The sequence below is a fragment of the Lycium barbarum genome, chromosome 10, assembly GCF_019175385.1.
Source record: "Lycium barbarum isolate Lr01 chromosome 10, ASM1917538v2, whole genome shotgun sequence".
In the NCBI taxonomy this organism is placed as follows: domain Eukaryota; kingdom Viridiplantae; phylum Streptophyta; class Magnoliopsida; order Solanales; family Solanaceae; genus Lycium; species Lycium barbarum.
Window position 1 is genome coordinate 22,122,579 of NC_083346.1, and position 20,415 is coordinate 22,142,993.

At 36.9% G+C, this 20,415-nt stretch overlaps 2 pseudogenes; both read left to right on the forward strand.

Moving 5' to 3' along the window:
* Window positions 1–280: 280 nt before the first annotated feature.
* Window positions 281–2,405, forward strand: LOC132614812 (auxin-responsive protein SAUR68-like; annotated as a pseudogene).
* A 586-nt stretch (window positions 2,406–2,991) lies between these two features.
* LOC132615235 (auxin-responsive protein SAUR68-like) lies at window positions 2,992–3,668 on the forward strand (annotated as a pseudogene).
* Window positions 3,669–20,415: the final 16,747 nt, after the last annotated feature.

Consider the following 20,415-nt stretch of genomic DNA (forward strand, 5'->3'; position numbering starts at 1 on the left):
GCTGTGCTCATTGGATGACATAATATTATTACTTGTGTGGTTAAATTAGCACAGTAGGTTTTGACTGGTGGAATTTTAATTTTAAATGACTAAAAGATAAAAAGGTCTCTGATTTGTTGTAGTTGGGTTTCAAACTCGGGACCATTGAGAAATTTTTGAACCCACTTGCCACTGCGCTGAGCACTGCAGTTGGCTGAAGTGGAGTCAAATATTAAATATATCATTCTATTTTTTCACAAACTGAATAAATATACATATATATACACTGTAATGTTTTGACAAGTGGGTTCATATGAATCCACTTGAGACCATGTGGGTCCGCCCCTGATTGAATGTCATCAATATATACAAAAGACTTACCTAATTCTAGGAGATATTCTAGCTATACATAATATTCTAGGAAATATTCTAGCTGTACATAATAATGACTAATATTCTAGCTGTACATAATAATGACAAAATACAACCGTTATCATTCTTGTTTCCAGTCTTCCAAGAAAAATGGCAATGCTCAGCGCTAAGAAACTCATCAAGATGGCCAGGAGATGGCAGAAGCTTGCAGCCATGCAGAGGAAGAGGATTTCATTTCCATGAAATGGCAGTGATGCAGATAGTTCCAGCACATCGTCATAATCCTCTATAGTTGAAAAAGGCCATTTTGTAGTATATACAGCTGATCAAGCCCGCTTTGTCATTCCATTGGCTTACCTTGAAAATGAGGTCATTAGGCAACTTTTAAGCATGTCCGAAGAAGAGTTTGGGTTGCCAAGTGGTGGCCCTATTACATTACTCTGTGATTCAGCCTTCATGGACTACATCGTTTCACTAATAAAGAAAGGGGTAGCTGCAGAAGATCTTCACAAAGCGTTGCTCCTCTCAATTCCTTCATGTTGCTGATCAACTTCTTCTTTGCACCAAGAAAGTGGAACTCAGCAGATTCTTGTTTATTGAGTTAAGGTCAACATTCTTTTTGTACACCTAGCTCAAAAATAGTTTCTAGACAGGGTGGAGATTGAAGAGTACACAATTGTAAAGCAAATCATACAGATTTAATGTTATTTAATCAGAAATTTACCATATATGGTAATTATGAGAAGTCCAAATAATCTAATCTTGGATTGGTATCTTTTATGTATGAACTCAACTTTGTTTAGCACAAGCGTTTCACTTACTGCGGCACCTCTTTGATCGAAGAAAGTCTCGATGATATGAAAGCTTGAGACTAAGGTGATCAATCAATCAGCTATGGCTCAAATCCAAATTTTGCAGCGTCAATTAAATGGATAATCTTTATCAATTATGTACGTTATGATCAGGTCCATTCGTTCCACCTATTGATTTGTGTCCACATAGGATATGGTAGCTTGTATCAGACAACCTTCCTCATATTATAATCTATATTTATGCTATATATGCACCCACTTTAGGGTACATCCTCTAACAATAAGTTCAATATAAATGGGATAAGATGCAATAGTAAGCAATTTAGCCATATGTACATTTGCTTCTTTCAAAATAGATTCCAGGAATGAGTAAGTGAAAAAAAATTCTTTTACTAAGCTTATATTGTCACATCAAAATCTTTCAACTATGTAATTTCTTGTTACTTATCACAAAGGTCATTCTTATTCCGCTAAATGACACTTTGTTGGATGTGCTAGTTTGTACCACAAGGTGAAGCTGCTGCATGCAAGTGATTAATTATTTTGTTCGGCAGAAAAATGCTAAAAGAATAATGTCTAGCAAATATTACTAAAAGAGAGATTAATCTGAACTAGAACATTTTCTATTCATAAATGGATCATGGAAGAATTTTCTAGGTTCTTGTGTTTCTAAACTATACAGTGAAAGTCCTCTCTCGGTCTCGTCTTTCTAATATATAAGTCATACTACTTAACAAAAATTCATGTGCAAAAGAAAGTTCCTACTTAATAAAAATTCATGTGCAAAAGAAAGTTCCTACTGATGATCTCCTCAAGCGGGAAGTCAGATCAATGAATGCTTCCTCTTTGCAAGGTATTGTGAGACCACCCATTGGATGATCGAAGCCAAAGAGTTCTTCAACTTGAGTTAACAAGTCTTGACAAAGGCTGGCTCAAGTAAGATATTGGCACAACGAATCACCTCTCCTGGCTCTCACCTATAATGACCTTTAAGAACACCTCCAGAAGTCGAAAACCTCCTCAAGATTCTAGTGCCTTGAATAAGAGGACTCATTTTGATACCTAGAGTGAGATACTTTGTAACTTTAAAATTGATACGAAGACCTGAATTAAAGAATTAACGACTTTAGAAATACACAAGTGAGTTTATTGCACATCTGGAGACTATTATATATGTATATCTACAAGTTTATGACAAGTTTCATATCCAAATACTCAGTGGTGGTCAAGAGAAATAGGTGACCATTGGTGAGAAACAACGGCACACGAACTCACATGGTTTTGCTTACTCTCTGAAGTATCCAAACCACAAATTTGTTGTAGAACAAGAACAAAGGACACTCTTAGAAATCTACAAGAATGGATGAAGATGATGACTTTGCCTGGACCACCTGGTTTCAAGATGTGGTGACAGAGACCAAAACAGAATAACCACATGATGACTTTAATGATGTGGTTTTTGTAGCAAAACAAGCCAAGATGATAGTCAAATGTCCCCGATCTACATGAAAATGAAGGGAGAAGAACATGGTTTTGCTTCTCACCAGCCATAGTTTATTTAATGGATTCAAATTATTGGCATTGGTGAGAAGTACCACGTACGAGCTAATAGGCCTAATTGGTTCTTGATCAGAGGGAAGAAAGGAAGAAACTTATCATCTTATATTTTTTAACAAGCTTCATCCACAAATTTTAGGCCCCATACCAACATGACCAACAGGCACCGGCACATGGCATTGCCTTCGGCGGTTAGTGACAAAAACTTCAGCTCCATTTGTATAAATAATCCCACTTTCATGAGCCTCTTCATCATAAAGGACAAGCATTATCAGTTCAACCATCAAAGGTCTCTAAATTTATTTTTTACTTTCTTATTTCCAATCTTCCAAAAAACAAATGGCAAGGCTCAGTACCAAGAAATTCATCAAAATGGCTAGGAGATGGCAGAAGTTTGCAGCCATGCAGAGGAAGAGGATTTCACCTCCAAGAAATGGTAGTGATGCAGCCAGTTGTAGTGCATCTTCATCCTCTATACCCGGAAAACGCATTTTGTAGTCTATACAGTTGATCAAACGCGATCTGTGTTTCCCTTGGCTTATCTTGAAAATGAGGTCATCAGGGTACTTTTAAACATGTCTGAAGAAGAGTTTGGAGTGCCAAGTAGTGGCCGTATTACATTACCTTGTGATTCAGCCTTGATGAGCTACATCATTTTACTAATCAAGAAAGGTGTAGCTGCTGGAGATCTTCAGAAAGCAGTGCTCCTCTCGATTCCTTCACGCTGCTCTTCAACTTCTTCTTTGCACCAAGAACGTGGAAGCCTGCAGCTTCTTGTTTATTGAGTCAAGGCCAACAATTCTTTTAGTACATGCTAGCTCAAAAATAGTTTTTAGAGAGGCGGACATTGAAGAGTACACAATTGTAAAGCACATCATATTAATTGAATACTACTGTATCGGATAATTTACCATATTCATGGGTTTCACTTTTCAAGTTGATTATGCAAAGTCCTAAAAATCTAATGTTGGATTGCGGCACCTACTTTATCAGAAAACTGTCTCAAACCCAAACTGTTTAGTCTCAATTATATGAATCAACTTTATGCATTATGTTCTAATCAGGTCCATTCATTCCAATAGTGAGAAGCTTGTGCTTTAAGTCAAATTAGGAGTTGTCTAAAACTATAAATTCTCTAAATCTCACTTTATCCCAACACAGACATAAAAATCTTTAACTAATAAAAAGACAGTTCACAAACACCAGACGTAATGCTTACTGCAACAACTAAATGTTAATCCTAACTAATTAGTCTTACATATTATAGATTTCTTTGCACCCGTTCTTTTAAGTTCTCAGTTAAGTCTGAATTGGCTCCAACAGGTTGTAATATTTTTAGCACTCTATGTGTTATTTGGTTTTAACTCGTTCCTTCTCACCACCTTCCATTATCATATAATTGCTCCTATGGATCCGTGCTCCTGAAGGTCCACTAGGATATGGCCTGATAGATTCCGTGCCAAGAAACTCATCAAGATGGGAATTGGTAGAAGTTTGCAGCCAAGCAGAGAAAGAGTTGTAGCACATCTTCTTCTATAGTTGGCAAAAGGCATTTTGTGGTGTATACAATTGATCAGAGGTGATTTGTGGTTACTTTGTCTTATCTACATGAGGTAATCAGACAACTGGTACACATGTCTGAAGAAGAGTTGGGGTCTTCAAGTGCTAGACCTATTACACGACCATGTTATGCCATTTTCTTGAACTTTATCATATCACTCATCAAATGTGTCGCTGCAGATCTTTTTTAATGTATACATGATTTTGAACGATTGCACAGAATATTAACATATACTTATTCATCAAAACTCCATATTCTCTCATCCCACAAGTTCTATTCTTTAATGTCATGACCCATTTTTACTAAGTCGTGCGGGCACCTAATTTTTCCATCTCAGTAAGCGAACCCTTATCCCAACAATCATAAAAACATAAATAAAGTGGAAGAAGATAGAATAACGTAAGTCTCACGATAATAATATAAGAAAATGCGGAAGTAAATGAAATCCAACCCCAGTATCTGGTCTGGTCATACAAGAGCATCTAACTAACGACTATAAGTCTGAATAATGATACATCAACAGTCTGAATAATGATACATCAACAGTCTCACAATCATGTCTTAGAATGGAAATAAAGACATAATAATAGGAAGAGTTTTTGGGCAGCGAACGTCCTCATGTTCACCCTGAAAGACTCGAATCAGCAATCCTCGAATATCAGCCACGAGGAGTAGAAGTAGATCCCCCTGGTACTCTGCATTCATAAAAGAATACAGCAAGTGTAGGTCAGTACAAACAACAAGTACTGGTAGGTATCGTAGGCCAAGCTAACGTATCTAAAGACAACAAAGCAAGACAAACATGTAAACCAACAAAGTACAAGTTAACACGAATCCATCTCAACGGTACAAGTCATCACCTCTGTTATAGCATTTAACCCAAATGTGCCAAGTCTCAGTATAATCAATCTGAACCAGTACATCACAATCACATCACAACAATCATCACCTATGTTATAGCATCTAAGCCCAACTGTGTCAAGTCTCAGTATAATCAATCCGAACTAGTACATCACAATCATAACACAACACTCATCACCTATGTTATAGCATCTAAGCCCAACTGTGCCAAGTCTCAGTATCATCAATCCGAACCAGTACATCACAATAGTATCACAACATATCACCAGAAATCAAAAAGGCGCAATGCAATGCAATAATGTATGTATGATGAATGCAATGCATATGCACCTTTGTACAACATGTTCCGGACGGAATAACTCTACGTCTCGGCTATCATGACCCATGGGGGACTCGCGAAGTCCATGTACCACTCTTACAATCCCGGCAAAGACCTCGGGCATCGGACACTCAATCATTCTCGGCAAGAAACCTCGGGCAACGGACACTCGGTCCTCTTCGGTAAATGACCTTGGATTACGGACTCTCATCTTTCTTTTACGCTCTCTGGCAGAAACCTTGGAGGCTACACTCTCTCACTTATCATCATCAGTACCATAACCATACAATATCAATAAATCATTGAAATGAGTATGAATACAATGCAATGTAATATGAACAACCAATTCAATACCAAACAGTACCCCACATGGCACATAAGTAATATCAATAATAAGGCTACACAATAAGCCACAATGAAATCACAATCCCATCTCAATATCAATCATAAGGCTATACAATAAGCTACAATGGAATCACAATTCTCATCTAGATATCAATCATAAGGCTACACAATAAGCCACAATGGAGTCACCATTCTCAACTGAATATCAATCAAGTAAAATACCGCAATATCATAGCCATGATATATCACTAATCACTAATATTCAATGTCTTAACGTGGCAACGAACCAATAAGTAAATAGAACAAGATAAGTCAACAATGCAACGAGGCGGCTAGCCCCCAAATCACACAACAAGGCCCAAACTAAGGAAATATCCAACCCAGCTTCATACACGAAGGTTTACATGCATTCTCCGACAATATCATCTAAACATACGCTTCGGTAATCGAAGTCTTACCATAAGGTAAACCATAACCTACCTGGAGAGCCAAACAACAAAGTCTCCAACAATCAAACCTTAATCTTTCCCCTCCTTTGAGCCTCGAGATAATAGAAGTATAAACATATCTGAATCACTAAATTAGAATCAAGAAGAACATCATTCATACCTTAATTCTATTCAAGTCCCAAATCCTAACCCATGGAATGCGGTTTATGAACTAAAAAGGAGAAATTAGGGATTCTAAGCTTAAACCAGAAATTCATACTCTAGGTGATCAATTCCCATCAATTAGAAGCTATATTAACTCATGAAATACTCAAATTCGGATTCTAGGTGAAACCCCCAATTTTGGGTATAGCCCTAACTTTCCAATTCACGAATTTATCACTAATAATGGAAGATTCATGATTAACAACCTTAGATATATCAAATTCTATAATAACCCAACATATTTCCATCAACATAAACAACTTAGAGAGTCTAAACCATTTTTATGAACTTTCATGAAAAACCCAAATTGAATTTGGGGTTGTTGTTATTTCCGCACTTGTTATCAATATAATTTGACTTTGTTAACTAAATCATTGTTTACTTCCGCATAATTTTTATAAATGATTAAAATGAGTTGGAAATGGTTCGCCTACCTGAGGGAACAGTGTAGCTACCATCACGATTCACGAATTGAGTCGTGACATGGTGGTTTCTCATGTTCATACCTCTGAACAACTTGCAGATTTGTTCACCAAAGTTTTGCCCTCTTCCCATTTTCGTGAGCTGACTACCAATCTTCACGTTCATTCTTCCCGTTTAGATTGAGGAAGGGTGTTAAAGTTATCTTCTTGTATATTATTTGTAGTATGACTCTGCTTTGAATTTATCCCTGTGCTTATATTTTAGGTAGATATATGTTGTAACCTCCCCTTATAAATATAAGAATATAGAGCAGCAACGCTGCACGCTTCAACCCTATCTCTTTCATCTGGTATTGTTTAACCTAGAAAAACGTCATAGGGTTCATTAGTAGAGTAGTACTTTTTAAATTGATCTGAAACCTTCAAAATTTTCTTTTGTCTTTATTTATTTATCTAATATTCTATTTTTGTAGACGCTTCAAACTATGTGTGCTTCTCCGTATTACGTTCAAAGCATTTTCTTCGTTGGATCAATGACTGAATGAAAACAATAAACTTGGAAAATCAAAAGATAAATCAAGGAATAACAACTAAATTTGAGACATATTGAATTTTATTCATAAATACTATGTACCCCCTCCCTCCTAAATTGAATGTCGTTTTTCACTTCTCGAGATTCAAAAATGATATAACTTTAATTAACTTTTAAAATATGTTTTTTTAAATTATATTGACATAAAAAATTGCAAATTCTACTAGTTTCGTATAGTTTTTAAATATCTATTTTTGGAGGGAAGGAGTATTATTTCAATACAATGACACAAACAATCAATACAAAAAGGAACGTAGGAGATATTGAGTATGCGGGGAATTTCTTTTGACTCTACAATAAAGGTCTCTGGTCTAATTAAATACTTCTACGTCCCCGCAGAATCATTTATATATTACTCCTATATAGTTTCAAGAAAGGTGACTGATGTGACCGAACTCCTTGATAATTAGTTATACATGAATAATTTAAGTCTGTAGTAATCTATACTAATACGATTCCCTATTTATATTTAGTTTTTGTAAAAATTGCTTTTCGAGGCTTATCACTCATCACTTTTATATACGGAATCGATTAATTAATACTTGTATACATGGTAAACGTAGCTTTACACGTGGCGTCCAGTTAGAAAAACATTTGGTGGTTAGAGTAGGAAACATAGAGTCATTTCAGCGGACCAAAGAAGAGGACTACGGTTTTACCCGAGGCAAATCCACCGTAGTAAATCCACTCCGAAGTGGCAGCTCGACAAGATCATTAAATAAGGATATCACGTCTTGTAGCCGTTATTCAACCGGACTAGATTCTGTGCAGACGTTACAATTGGCATTCAAGGCGGCATTTATGATTGTTTATTAGTCATTATTGAGAATGATTATGGGCTAATGGCTGATTCATATACTATAAATAGGGTCAAGTTATTTGTAATCTGGCATCAAGAGATACGAGGCAATATTATTGTAATACACAAAAACTTCAGATCGAATTTCTCAAAAGCTCTTTTTATATCTTTTAGCAGTTCAATTCACTTCGTTTTCCCTTAGTCTTTAAAGCTTAAATATTATTCGGAGGCATTCCTTTTCATGGAATTCAGTCTGAGAACTCATAGAGGCCCAGTCTTGCTCTCTAGTTTTAACTTTACCTTACCTATATTTCATATTAGTTATTTCATATTTAAATATTAACTTTGAGAAATCAAATCACATATCCTTTAAACCACGTACGAATTCAATTGTACCCTTTTAAGGGGTAAATAGTTTGGCGCCTACCGTGGGACTAAGGATAATAGTGGTGATTTATTCAAAACTCACTTATCGTTTTTGTTAGCAGGTTTTATTTATAAAATATGACAGGAGTTCAAAAGCGCAGTGATGTCAACGACAATAACGCCAATCTTGGAAACAACGAGAATGCCCCAATCCTTGATCCAGCAATTGGAGAAACAAGGAATGAGCAAGTCAATTTGCCTCAGGGATCCTAGACAAACATTGCTTAGGACGAGATCGAGAACGAGGTGCGGGTTGTTAGATCAGGTTTTGACAAGTTGATCGATATGATGGAAAAGCAGCAGCAGACGATAACACAGTTGCAAGAAAAGAGCAATGAAGCAAATGGAACAAATCAAGATGCTGAAATACGCACTGGAGGATAGGTATCAATCTTATGGACCCTCGGAGCGGTCAAATTATCGACCAGATCGAAGGCAGAGCAGCCGTCCTTTCTCATATGAAAAAGGGGGAGGAGATAAGCATTATGACCGTAGACCTTCAAATAGAGGTCTACAAGACAAATGATGCTGGGACGTCCTTTTAACAATGTGGAAAATCCTAGGATTTTCGAGTATCATTTTAGCATAGATGCGGTTGAATTGGTGCTGGTGATTGGTCACATTGAGGGTGATAGATTTCCGAAGAAAATTTGGACTGATCCCAATCTAAGGATTCGAAGGTTATTCTGTGCATTCCATCAAACACACAGGCATCGTATAGAAGATTGTCGACATTTAAGAGATGAGGTGGCCCAGCTGTTAAAGAAAGGACACTTGAGAGAACTCTTAAGTGATCGGGCCAAGGCCAATAACAACAAAAATAAGGATTCTAATAAGCTTGTGGAACCGGTTAAGCCGCAACAAGTTATTAATATGATCATGCGTGGAGATGACGTTGCAAAAATGACCATCACGACTTCTAAGAAGATGAAAGTGTCTGTGACTCGAGATAAAAGATCCAAAGACTCTTTATGAGATGAGGCAATCACGTTCAGCCACGAAGATAGCGAGGACATTCCTCGACCGCACAATATCGCGTTGGTAATTTCTGTTAATATTCATGATGGTTTAGTTAAACGTATTTTGATTGATCCAGGTAGCTCCGCCAACATAATCCAATGGAGGGTAGTAGAGTAGATGGACTTGTTAGATAAAATTGTTCCGTCAATCCGGGTCCTGAATGGATTCAATATGGCAAGTGAAACAAAAAAGGGATAGATCATCTTACCAGTTAATGCGGCTGGAACAATTCGACAGACTAAGTTTAATGTCCTTGATGGCGGGATGAGATACAATGTATTTCTCGGTAGACCTTGGATACATGATATGAGGGCTGTGCCGTCAACCTTGGACACGATGATGAAGTTTCCGACTCCGGAGGGAATTAAGCAGATTCGGGGAGACCCACCAGCAGCTGAAGAAATATATGCAGTTGAGAAAACCTCAAAAAAGAAGGAAGAGACGAAGGTGGTAGAAGTATTGGATAAATGGCAATTACAGAAGCCGAAGGGAATAATTCCGAATAAATTGGGTGATGGTAGGAAGGAAGATGGAGCGGTGAGCTCAGAGAAATTTGAAACTGGAAGCGAAGATACGACGGAAGAAGAAGATATGTATCAATTTCCAAGATCTTTATAGTTCCACATGATTTGGATGCTACGAAGTAAACAGTAGAAGAGCTCGAACAAGTTTGTTCATTGGCCAGAGAGAAAGGTATACCTGGGCACCAGATTGATTCTAGAGCCCAGGATTAAATTAACTGAATTTCTTAAGCTAATGCAGATTGTTTTTCCTTGTCCCATGTAGACATGATAGGTATTCCATCAGATGTTACTACTCACAAATTGAGTTTGGAACCAAGCTTTCCACCGGTGAAGCAAAAGCAGAGGCCTATTTCAGAGGTCAAGAACATGTTTGTGAAGCAAGAGGTAACAAATTTGTTAAATATCGGTTCAATCCGTATGGTAGAATATCCTAATTGGTTAGCAAATGTGGTAGTGGTACCTAAAAAGGGTAACAAGTTTAGGGATGTGCATGGATTTTGAAAGATTTGAATAAAGCTTATCTGAAGGACTCTTTTCCTTTGCCTCACATTAATCGAATGATTGATGCAACGACAAGACATAAGATGTTAAGTTTTCTCGATGCTTACTCCGGGAATAACCAAATAAGGACGAACCAGGAGGATCAGGAGAAAACATATTTTATTACCAAGTATGGTACTTATTGCAATGTTATGCCATTTGGTTTAAAGAATGCCGGATCAATATAGCAACGTTTAGTTAATCGCATGTTTGAAAAACAAATAGGAAATATGATGGAAGTTTATATAGATGATATGTTAGTTAAGTCCCTGGAAAAAAGAGACCATTTAAAGCATTTGCAGAAAACATTTGATATTCTGCGGAAGTATAACATGAAGCTGAATCCGAAGAAATGCACTTTTGAGGTAGGCTCGGGCAAGTTCCTGGCATTTTTAGTGTCAAACAGGGGGATAGAAATAAATCCAAATAAGATCAAAGCCATAGAAGAGATCCCATAAGTAATTAACGATGTAAAGACAGTGCAAAGTCTCACCAGAAGGATCGCTGCTTTGAGTCGATTCATTTCGAGGTAGTCAGAGAAAGGCCATAAGTTCTTTTCATTATTGAAAAAGAATAAGGACTTCGAATGGACTCCAGATTGCCAGCAAGCTTTAAGGGACTTAAAAAAATATCATTCTAGTCCGCCATTGTTGCATAAACCAAGGGAAAATGAACGACTATTCCTATATTTGGCCGTGTCAGAGGTGGCGGTAAGTGCAGTTTTAGTCCGAGAAGACCAAGGTACCCAATTTCCAATTTATTATGTAAGTATAACTTTGGCTGGTGCAAAAACTAGATATCCACATTTAGCAAAGTTAGCTTTGGCTTTATTAACTTCGGCTAGGAAGCTACGACCTTATTTTTATGCCATCCTATTTGTGTTGTAATGACTTATCCATTAAAAAATGTACTGCCCAAACCCGAGTTATCGGGTAGGTTGGCCAAATGGGCAGTAGAAATTAGTGGATATGATATAGAGTAAGTCCATAACGGCGATAAAATCCCAAGGCTTGACAGACTTCATAGCCGATTTTACTCCAGGAATGATTCTGAAAGTGGAAAAAGAGCTGATAGTAGCTTCTGGTGTTGTTTATGGGGTTCGGACGTGAAGGGGTACGGATTGGGAATAGTGCTCTTTACCCTTACGGGGGAAGCCATTAGGCAAGCTATAAGAACTGTGAAATTGACTAACAATGAGGCCGATTATGAGGCTATGATTACACGTTTGGATTTAGCAAAAAGCTTGGGAGCTGAGTCAATCAAGGCAAATTGAGATTCTCTCTTGGTGGTAAATCAAGTGAATGTAATCTTTGATGTGAAAGAAGGCAGGATGCAAAAATAGTTGGATAAAAGTAGAGTGTTAATGCATCAGTTCAAGGAATGTGGTCTAAAGCACGTAACACGAGAACAAAACGGTGAGGCAGATGCTTTGGCAAATTTGGCGTCGACCAGGGATGCCGGTGGGATTAACTTCGGAAAAGTGGTGCAGCTCTTGAATTCAGCTATAGATGGTGGCCACGGAGAAGTTAATTCCACAAGCTTGACTTGGGACTGGAGAAATAAATATGTTGATTACCTGAAAGATGGTAAACTTCCGGATGATCCAAAAGAATCAAGGGCACTTCGTACCAAGGCAGCCAGGTATTGCATGGTTGGTGATAAGTTGTACAGGAGATCATTCTATGGTCCATTGACAAGGTGTTTAGGTCCTGGAGAAACGGATTATGTGATACGCGAAGTTCATGAAGGAAATTGTTAGAATCACTCCAGAGTAGAGCTGTTGGTACGAAAATTGATTAGGGCTGGATATTACTGGTCAACGATGGAAGAAGACGCAAAACAATTTGTCCAAAAATGCGATGAGTGTCAAAGGCATGCTCACATGATTCATCAGCCGGCAGAGTTGTTACACTCGGTTGTTTCACCTGAGCCCTTCATGAAATGGGGAATGGACATTGTAGGTCCATTGACCAGAGCTCTTGGCCAGGTAAAATTAATTTTAATTATGACTGAATACTTTTCTAAGTGGATTGAGGCAGGTGCTTTTAAGAAGATCCAATAGAGAGAGGTCATCGAGTTCATCTGGGATCATATCATTTGCTGATTAGGAATACCGAAGGAAATCACTTGCGATAATTGTTATAGTTCACTTTTACGCGGTCGCATAAAAGCTACTAAGAGGTTGTTGGTGCTCTAATTGTATTTTGTATTTTTTTAGAGTCGCCACCTAATTTATTATAGGAATTTGGGAAAAACCGGGTAAAAAGATTTTTCAAGCAAGAGAGAATTCTTTTTGGTACCAAAGTTAGAGGTAAGGGTTCTGGTGATCCCCTAGGGAAGGTTTTACGCACCCCAGTATTAAAGATTCGTAGAATATTATTGACCTACGAGCTTCAGTGTGTGATTATTGTAATTATCTGCTTAAAATTGTTTAAGTTCTCGCAAACTTGTCATTTCATTCATATCATTAATTTTTTTTTTTTTTTTAAATGGCAGAATGTCCCTTAGAAAAGGGTTTTTTTGGTTTCAAAAATCCGCGCAAGTGTTCAACTCACTTTATTGTCGGACTAGGGCACACCCGGGATTTCTTCCGAGTAGAGTCGCTACTATTCTAGTCCTAATAAAATGAGTTTATTTCTTACGGGTTTTATTGTACGTATGTGTGGAAAATATTGAGTATATCTCTGTTTTATACATATATATAGATAAAGAAAATTACAAATTTTTATTATTTGAGTCCCATTCCTTTTATTTTTGAAGCTCATAATATCAATCCATATCCTGAGTCCCAAATCCATTATCCTCAAAACTAGTCTAATAAGTCGATTTCTTTTGGTCGAAATTCAGTGGTGGGCTTCCAGGTCAAAAGATCTTTCCTTTTTCCACAATTATACCCAAGTCCAATTCTCAGGCTGTCCAAAACTCATTTCAGGTCCAAAAATTGTCCTTCAAGTGTATAAAATTTGCAAGTATTTTAGAGTCCAATTTTCTAAGATAGTTTTTTGTCAAATACCATTTGCCAGCGGTTTCAATTTCATGTTATGGGCTTAAGGCCCAGAATTCGTCTTATAACAGTTGGAAAAAGAACACATTTGTTTTGTTTAACTTAAACCCGTTTAACTCAATCAAATCCCATTTTTCTCTTTATTCTTGTACTTTATCGTGATTTGTTGTAACATGTTTGAACCTTTAAAAATTGTGGTTAAGTCAAAAAGGAAAAATAGTTTTTAGTCGAGTTTAGAAATCAATTTTTGGGCGACTTTCCTAAATTATCTAATCATTCCCTAAGTTATAACATTCACATGGGTTTCAATAATTATCAAGTTTTGTTTTTTACAAAAACAATTTTCACATAAATTAATGTATAAAAAAAGAAGGGTTTAGTTTGGTGGGTCTACCAAAGCCCACTAGTTACTATTTTTACCCATAGTTGGGCCTTCATGTCATTTTCACCCATGACGGGCCTTCGAACAATATTAGCTTCCCTTTCATTTTACCCGAACCCATGTGGGATTCACATAGAACAACAAAAGGATAAAACTTAGTATGTGTTTGAAGACTTAAGGCCTAGGTAATCTCATGCTTAAAATAAATTAAGTACATAAACCAAATTAGCACATAATACAGTAATAGGACACTTAGAGAAAATGTTAAATCCCAAATCAAGCAACAACAGAGAAATAATCAAGGCCCAGACAATTTATTTCATGGCAGCGAACAAACTTGGGCCCAACAAAATCACATTCAGCACTTGGTCAGGGGCCAATAAATAGAAGAAGGGAAAGGCCCAAAATTAACAAGATTTATAGACAAATTAACTGTCTAGGATGATACACTAGATATACCATCGCATATATACTAGGATAGATATATAGGGTTGAATATATTCTTTGTATTTGAGTGTATCCCCTTTGTATACCACAGAAAATTCAACCGTACAAGGGAAGAAACGGGAAAAAGTAATCATGCCAAGACACTTAACACTAAAAAAAATCCTATGCAGGCATAAGAAGATCAAAGTGAAAACAAGCAACACATAGGATCAGTATACAACAACATACAAGCCTTAATACTAATCAGAACCAAGGCAATTTCATTTGACAACAATTTCAAGTCAAATTTAACCAAATTAAACCCTCTTTGTTTTGGCGAAAACCAAGTTAAAACCAAATCGTATTGTAATAGTGTCATGACTATGGTAAATGCAAACAGATATCTCATGAAGACATGCTCTGAACTACTCCCTAGAATATTATCAAGTGAAGGGGTAAACAAGTTTAGATTTTTAGCACAGATGTCACACAATATACATACTTTGCATATCTTATCAACATGGCATCTCAAGCATTCATTTACAAGCTTCACAGAGTATCAATATAAGGTCACATATGCTAACACTAGATCTAACATGCTTAAACTCTCTTAAATACAGTTTGAGACTTATAATACAACAACCAACAACAAGTTAATTGCATAAGTCTCATAACTTAAGAAACATAGTCACTACGGGAACATACAAAGAGTCTGGTTCACTATCAAATCAACTAATATGTCCTTTTTGTCTCAAAATATGTAGTTTTAAGTGAGCAAACATAGAGGTCCTACTCTAAGGTTAGCCATACATTTTGGAAGTAAACAATATCTTGGTTCAAATTACATGTCATTGAGAAACCAGTTCAATACATTAGACACCATAAGTTACAAATGACTCCAAACTTGACTTAAACAGGTATAGATGTGTTTTAAAACAATCAAAACCCATTCACATGCTAGTTAACATAGACAAAAAGGGTGACATATATTAATCATAGTGACAAGCAGGGAGACTTATGCATTGTCTAGTATACTTTAGCCACATTGACCAAGTTTAACATACATCAGATAGCATAGCCACAGATCATTAGGCTCACATTTAGAATAACAAGCAAGTTAAAACAGGATCTCTAGTATACAGTATGGAGACATATAACGTCAGTTCCCATTTAACTATAAGGAAGTAACAAAAGCATAGAAGCCGAAACATGATCAACTTTTAATGGGCCAGGACATTATGCAAAATAGGCTGAATATTTAATACTACCGCCTTTAAGCCCTTTATAGCATTATTAGCTCATTTGTTCAAGCCATAGCACTACATCTATCGTATTGATGAATCGACAGAACCAATAACAAGACTATATTTAAGCAAATAATAGGGAAGGACTAGCCTAACATGTACTTTGCAACCAGATTCAAAGCCAGCAACATCTAAATTCCACTACAGAATAATCAACTCAAGTAGTTCTAACAAGACAACATATAAATCATGATCAACTAGAGCAAAACATATAATACAGGCTTAACATAGACAGACTAAGCCAAAATAACACCTAAAGGCATGCTTAACTAAAACAGGCTAAATTAACAGCTAAATCATGCTTACCAGAATAGGCTATAATAACACATAAGACATATTTAACTGAATAAGACTAAGCTAAGATAATATATAGGACTAAATAAACTAAGCTAAAAAAAATATAAAATAGGCTTAACTATAAAACTACATTAGGTTAAACTAATACAGAAAACATACTTAACTAAACTAGCATATAAACACATAAATGCAGGTAACTTAAAACTAAAGAAAAAGATGAAAAATGAAAGGAACAAAGAATTACCTTTTGTGTGTACAGCCGTAGAAGAGATTTGTACTTGGAAACTTCAATGCTTCACCCCAAATGCTCGAATCACAGAACTGTAATGACCCGTTTGGTTGTTATAGTCTTTCCGGCACTTTCGACCCTTTCCCAAGTTTGGTTAGTTCGCTTTTTACCCCAGGGGACCATTGACACACTTCCCAAGGTGTTTATATTTGATTCAAGTGACTTTTTATGGAATTTGGGCTTAAAGTGAAAATAAATTGACTCAAAGTTGACTTTTGGGTAAACGGACCTTTTTAGAAATCTATCGATTTCGAAAGATCCGGATGGTCTTTTAGAACTTGTGTGTACCTCTGCTTCGATTCTCAATGCACTCAGATATATTTTGTAACTTGGGTTGGGAAGTCAAAATTGAGGTATCGGGGGTTGACTCAGTCAACGAGATCTCCATTGGGAATTTCGAGGCCACAAGTGCGTTTGTAGCGTGTTTTTATGGGTGTCTGCGTATATGGTTTGTGAGAATATGGCATCGGGAGTTAGTCAAAAATTCGAGTTGAGTTGTGAAACTTGGGAATTTTTCTTGTGTCTGGTGCCCGCTTGGCGACACCAGCACCGTGGTAGCGGTACCACTATAGCGGTCACCCTGCCATTGAAGCGGTCTGTGCCTTGTGGGAATGACCGTTGTAGCGATCATAGGACCGTTTGAGCAGCGCCGCTGGAGCGGCAATCCTGTCGTGGAAGCGGGTGACGGGCAGTTAGTTCATTAAATGAAGTGTTAAATACCTTAAGTCCCTCATTTATAATCATTCCAAAAATTGAGCTCTTGAGAACAATTTTAGAGGATTCTTGGAGAAAATTCTTGGTGGTAAGTCCTTCTAATCTCTTTGCTATTCCATTATTCCTAATCATCTTAAAATCCCTTCTCTTGTTAGTTCATTAAGTAATGGGAGATTAAAGTGGGTTTAATGGATAATTTATCTAGTCTTTTAAATCATGATTTTTTGGTTGGGTTACCTTCAATAAACATTGAATTGATGATTAGAACCCAAATTTCATAACTTCTTTCTAATTAGAGGCTAAATTGTGGATTTAGAAGTTAGGGTTTATACCTAAATTTAGGGGTTTTGCCTGGAATCCGAATTAGAGTGAATTGTTAATTATTCTAGCTTGCTAATGATGGGAATTGATCATCTAGAGGTTTAATTTCATGTTGAAACCTTTAAATCCCTAATTTCACCCTTCTGGTTCATAAACCCTATTCAATAGGTTGGAGATTTGGGCCTTGATAGAAGTAGGGTAGGTTTTGATGTTCTTCTTGATTCTAATTCCGTGATTCGAATATGCTTAGACTTTCTTGATTTTGAGGCTCAGCGGAATGGGATTGTTGGTGTTTTAGGGTTTGGGGAGGTGGAAGAAAGAGAGAGAGACGAGTATAGGGTGTGTTTGGTTTTGCAAAATGAGGGAATGGAGGGGGTATTGCCCTGTTATGTATTGATCTATGTCGGGTCATGCCCTTTTGGGTTGGGCTCGGTCCAGATTTTAAATAAGGGAGAAAGGGTCCTATACACATATGTAGATATACATGTGTGTATACGTATGCACATGTGTATATCTATGTATACCTGTATACGGGGAGGGCATGCATGCAAATATTTAACAGAGGGTCAAAATTAAAGTAATGCCCATTAATTGAACATTTCAATTATGACCTGATAATAACTAATTGACCAAATTAGGAGTTAATCTGCAGGAGCTCAGTCGGTAGAGCAACTCGTTTACACGCGCGCCAATGTTTTTCAAGAGAGTTCATCATACAATCAGAAAAATTTATCTTGTTAAGAAATCGATGCCTTACTCCATAAATTTGAGGGAACCATATCCTGACAAAAGGTTCGATCCAATTTAGACGCCCATTTAGGAGGTGCCAAACAGACCCTATCATTTATTTGAGATCTTGATAAGGTGAATACCCAGTGACCTTACTTAAGCTAGTACCATGAATTTGGCATTTCAATTAAGGTCATATTTGAACTAACAATTAATCATTTCAATTGTAGCCATTATTTGTCATATAGTGATCAATTTATATAATTAATCATAATTAAATACTTAATTAATTGTGATAAAACTCTAATAATTGACTATGTAAAAATTGAGATTCGTGGAGTAACATGGTTAATTCTTTTAATCAATCAAGTTCCTTGAATTAAACAGATTCCTTGAATTAAACAGAGTAAAAATATTTGCTAATTGACAATTTTCACATTTAGACAATTAAATAAATAATTGTTGTAAATTGCTTTTCTCTTGGTTAGATTTAGCAAACATATCATTAATAACATATAAAAATCTGTAAATAAATGTCTAAATGATCATAATATTATAGAAATTATTTTACAAAATAAAATGGTAAAATATTATGTGAATAATTTTTATAAAATCATTTTGACTTCTAAAAATATATATTTCACTTTGTTTAATATCCAAGGGCTCTGGGTAATTAAAAGAAATTATGGAAGGTCAAAAATTAGGTGTCAACAACTGCCCCTTCGGTGTTCGGGGATGGCAAGTCCATCCCTGAGGAACGAAATTGACTAACCCTGATTTTTCACTGACCCAGCTAATTCCGCCTCTCATTTTTATGCGATTTTCAAATATATGGCCGAACCCTGGTTTCTGTATTTCCTATATATCTCAGGTTTCATGAGAATTCAAGCCACTTGTAGTTCGACTTGATTATGACTTCTAAATGAACATATAAGCAAATATCGGATCTTCTGGTTATCCAACTGGGAAGTTCGGTGTGATTGGTCGGAGCGTGACTGACTCTCTGGTATTGAGTCCGCTTACATATCCCTGTTCTTGGGAATTAGTCACTTGTAGTTCGACTTGATCGGAGGAAAAGGATATCCCTTATGCGGGACTGCCTTTATGTGTGTGCCGGTGTGTGTCCGACCGATTGTGGAATAAAAGAATAACAAACAAAGCATATAAGCAAATAAGCATTCTTGTGTGGCTGAGTGGGGCGGAGCGATCTTCCAAGTCCTGGCCGGAGAGCTTGATGCTCATGGGCACCCTATCTCGACCGGCTGTGTAAGAAAAGTTCCACGTTTGCTCTGCATCTGTCTGGATTTGATTTGATTAGCCTTCTTCATCTGGCGGCTATAAATCTACTTCTACCTGCTGAGTAACGTTGGTTGGTTCTGATGATGAATTTTACGGCCACCTGACCGGATTTACATCGTTTTTGGTTTTTGGAGCGAATACTGCAGCCATCTGACCAAATTTATATTGCTTTACCTCTTTGAGTGAATACTACAATTATTTGACTGGATTTACATAGCTTTATATCTTGAAGCAAATACTGCGGTCACCTGACCAGATTTACATCGCTTTACCATCTTGATTATATCTGGTAGCCTGTTGTGAATGGCCCTCTCGGTAGTTTGTATGAATGGCCCTCGCGACAGTGTTTGTATGAATGGCCCTCGCGGCAGATGTTTGTATGAATGACCCTTACGATAGATGTTCGTATGAATGGCCCTCACGGCAGATGTTTGTATAAATGGCCCTCTCGACAACAGAAAAGGAAATATGAAATGGCCCTCACAACAAATAAGAAAAAGTAATGGCCTTCTCGGCAACCGAAAAGGAAATATGCAGTTGCCCTCAAGGAAAATAAGAAAAAGCAATGACCCTCTCGGTAACAAAAAAGGAAATATGCAACGGCCCTCATGGCAAATAAAAAAAAGTAATGGCCCTCACGGCAACAAAAAGGAAATATGCAATGGCCCTCATGACAAATAAGAAAAAAGTGATGGCTCTCACGGCAACAAAAAGGAAATATGCAATGGCCCTCACGGAAAATAAGAAAATATGATGGCCCTCACGGCAACAGAAAAGGAAATATGCAATGGCCCTCACGGCAAATAAGAAAAACTGATACAGATGACAAATATGGCCCCTTCGGCTAAATCATCTTTCTTTCATCCTT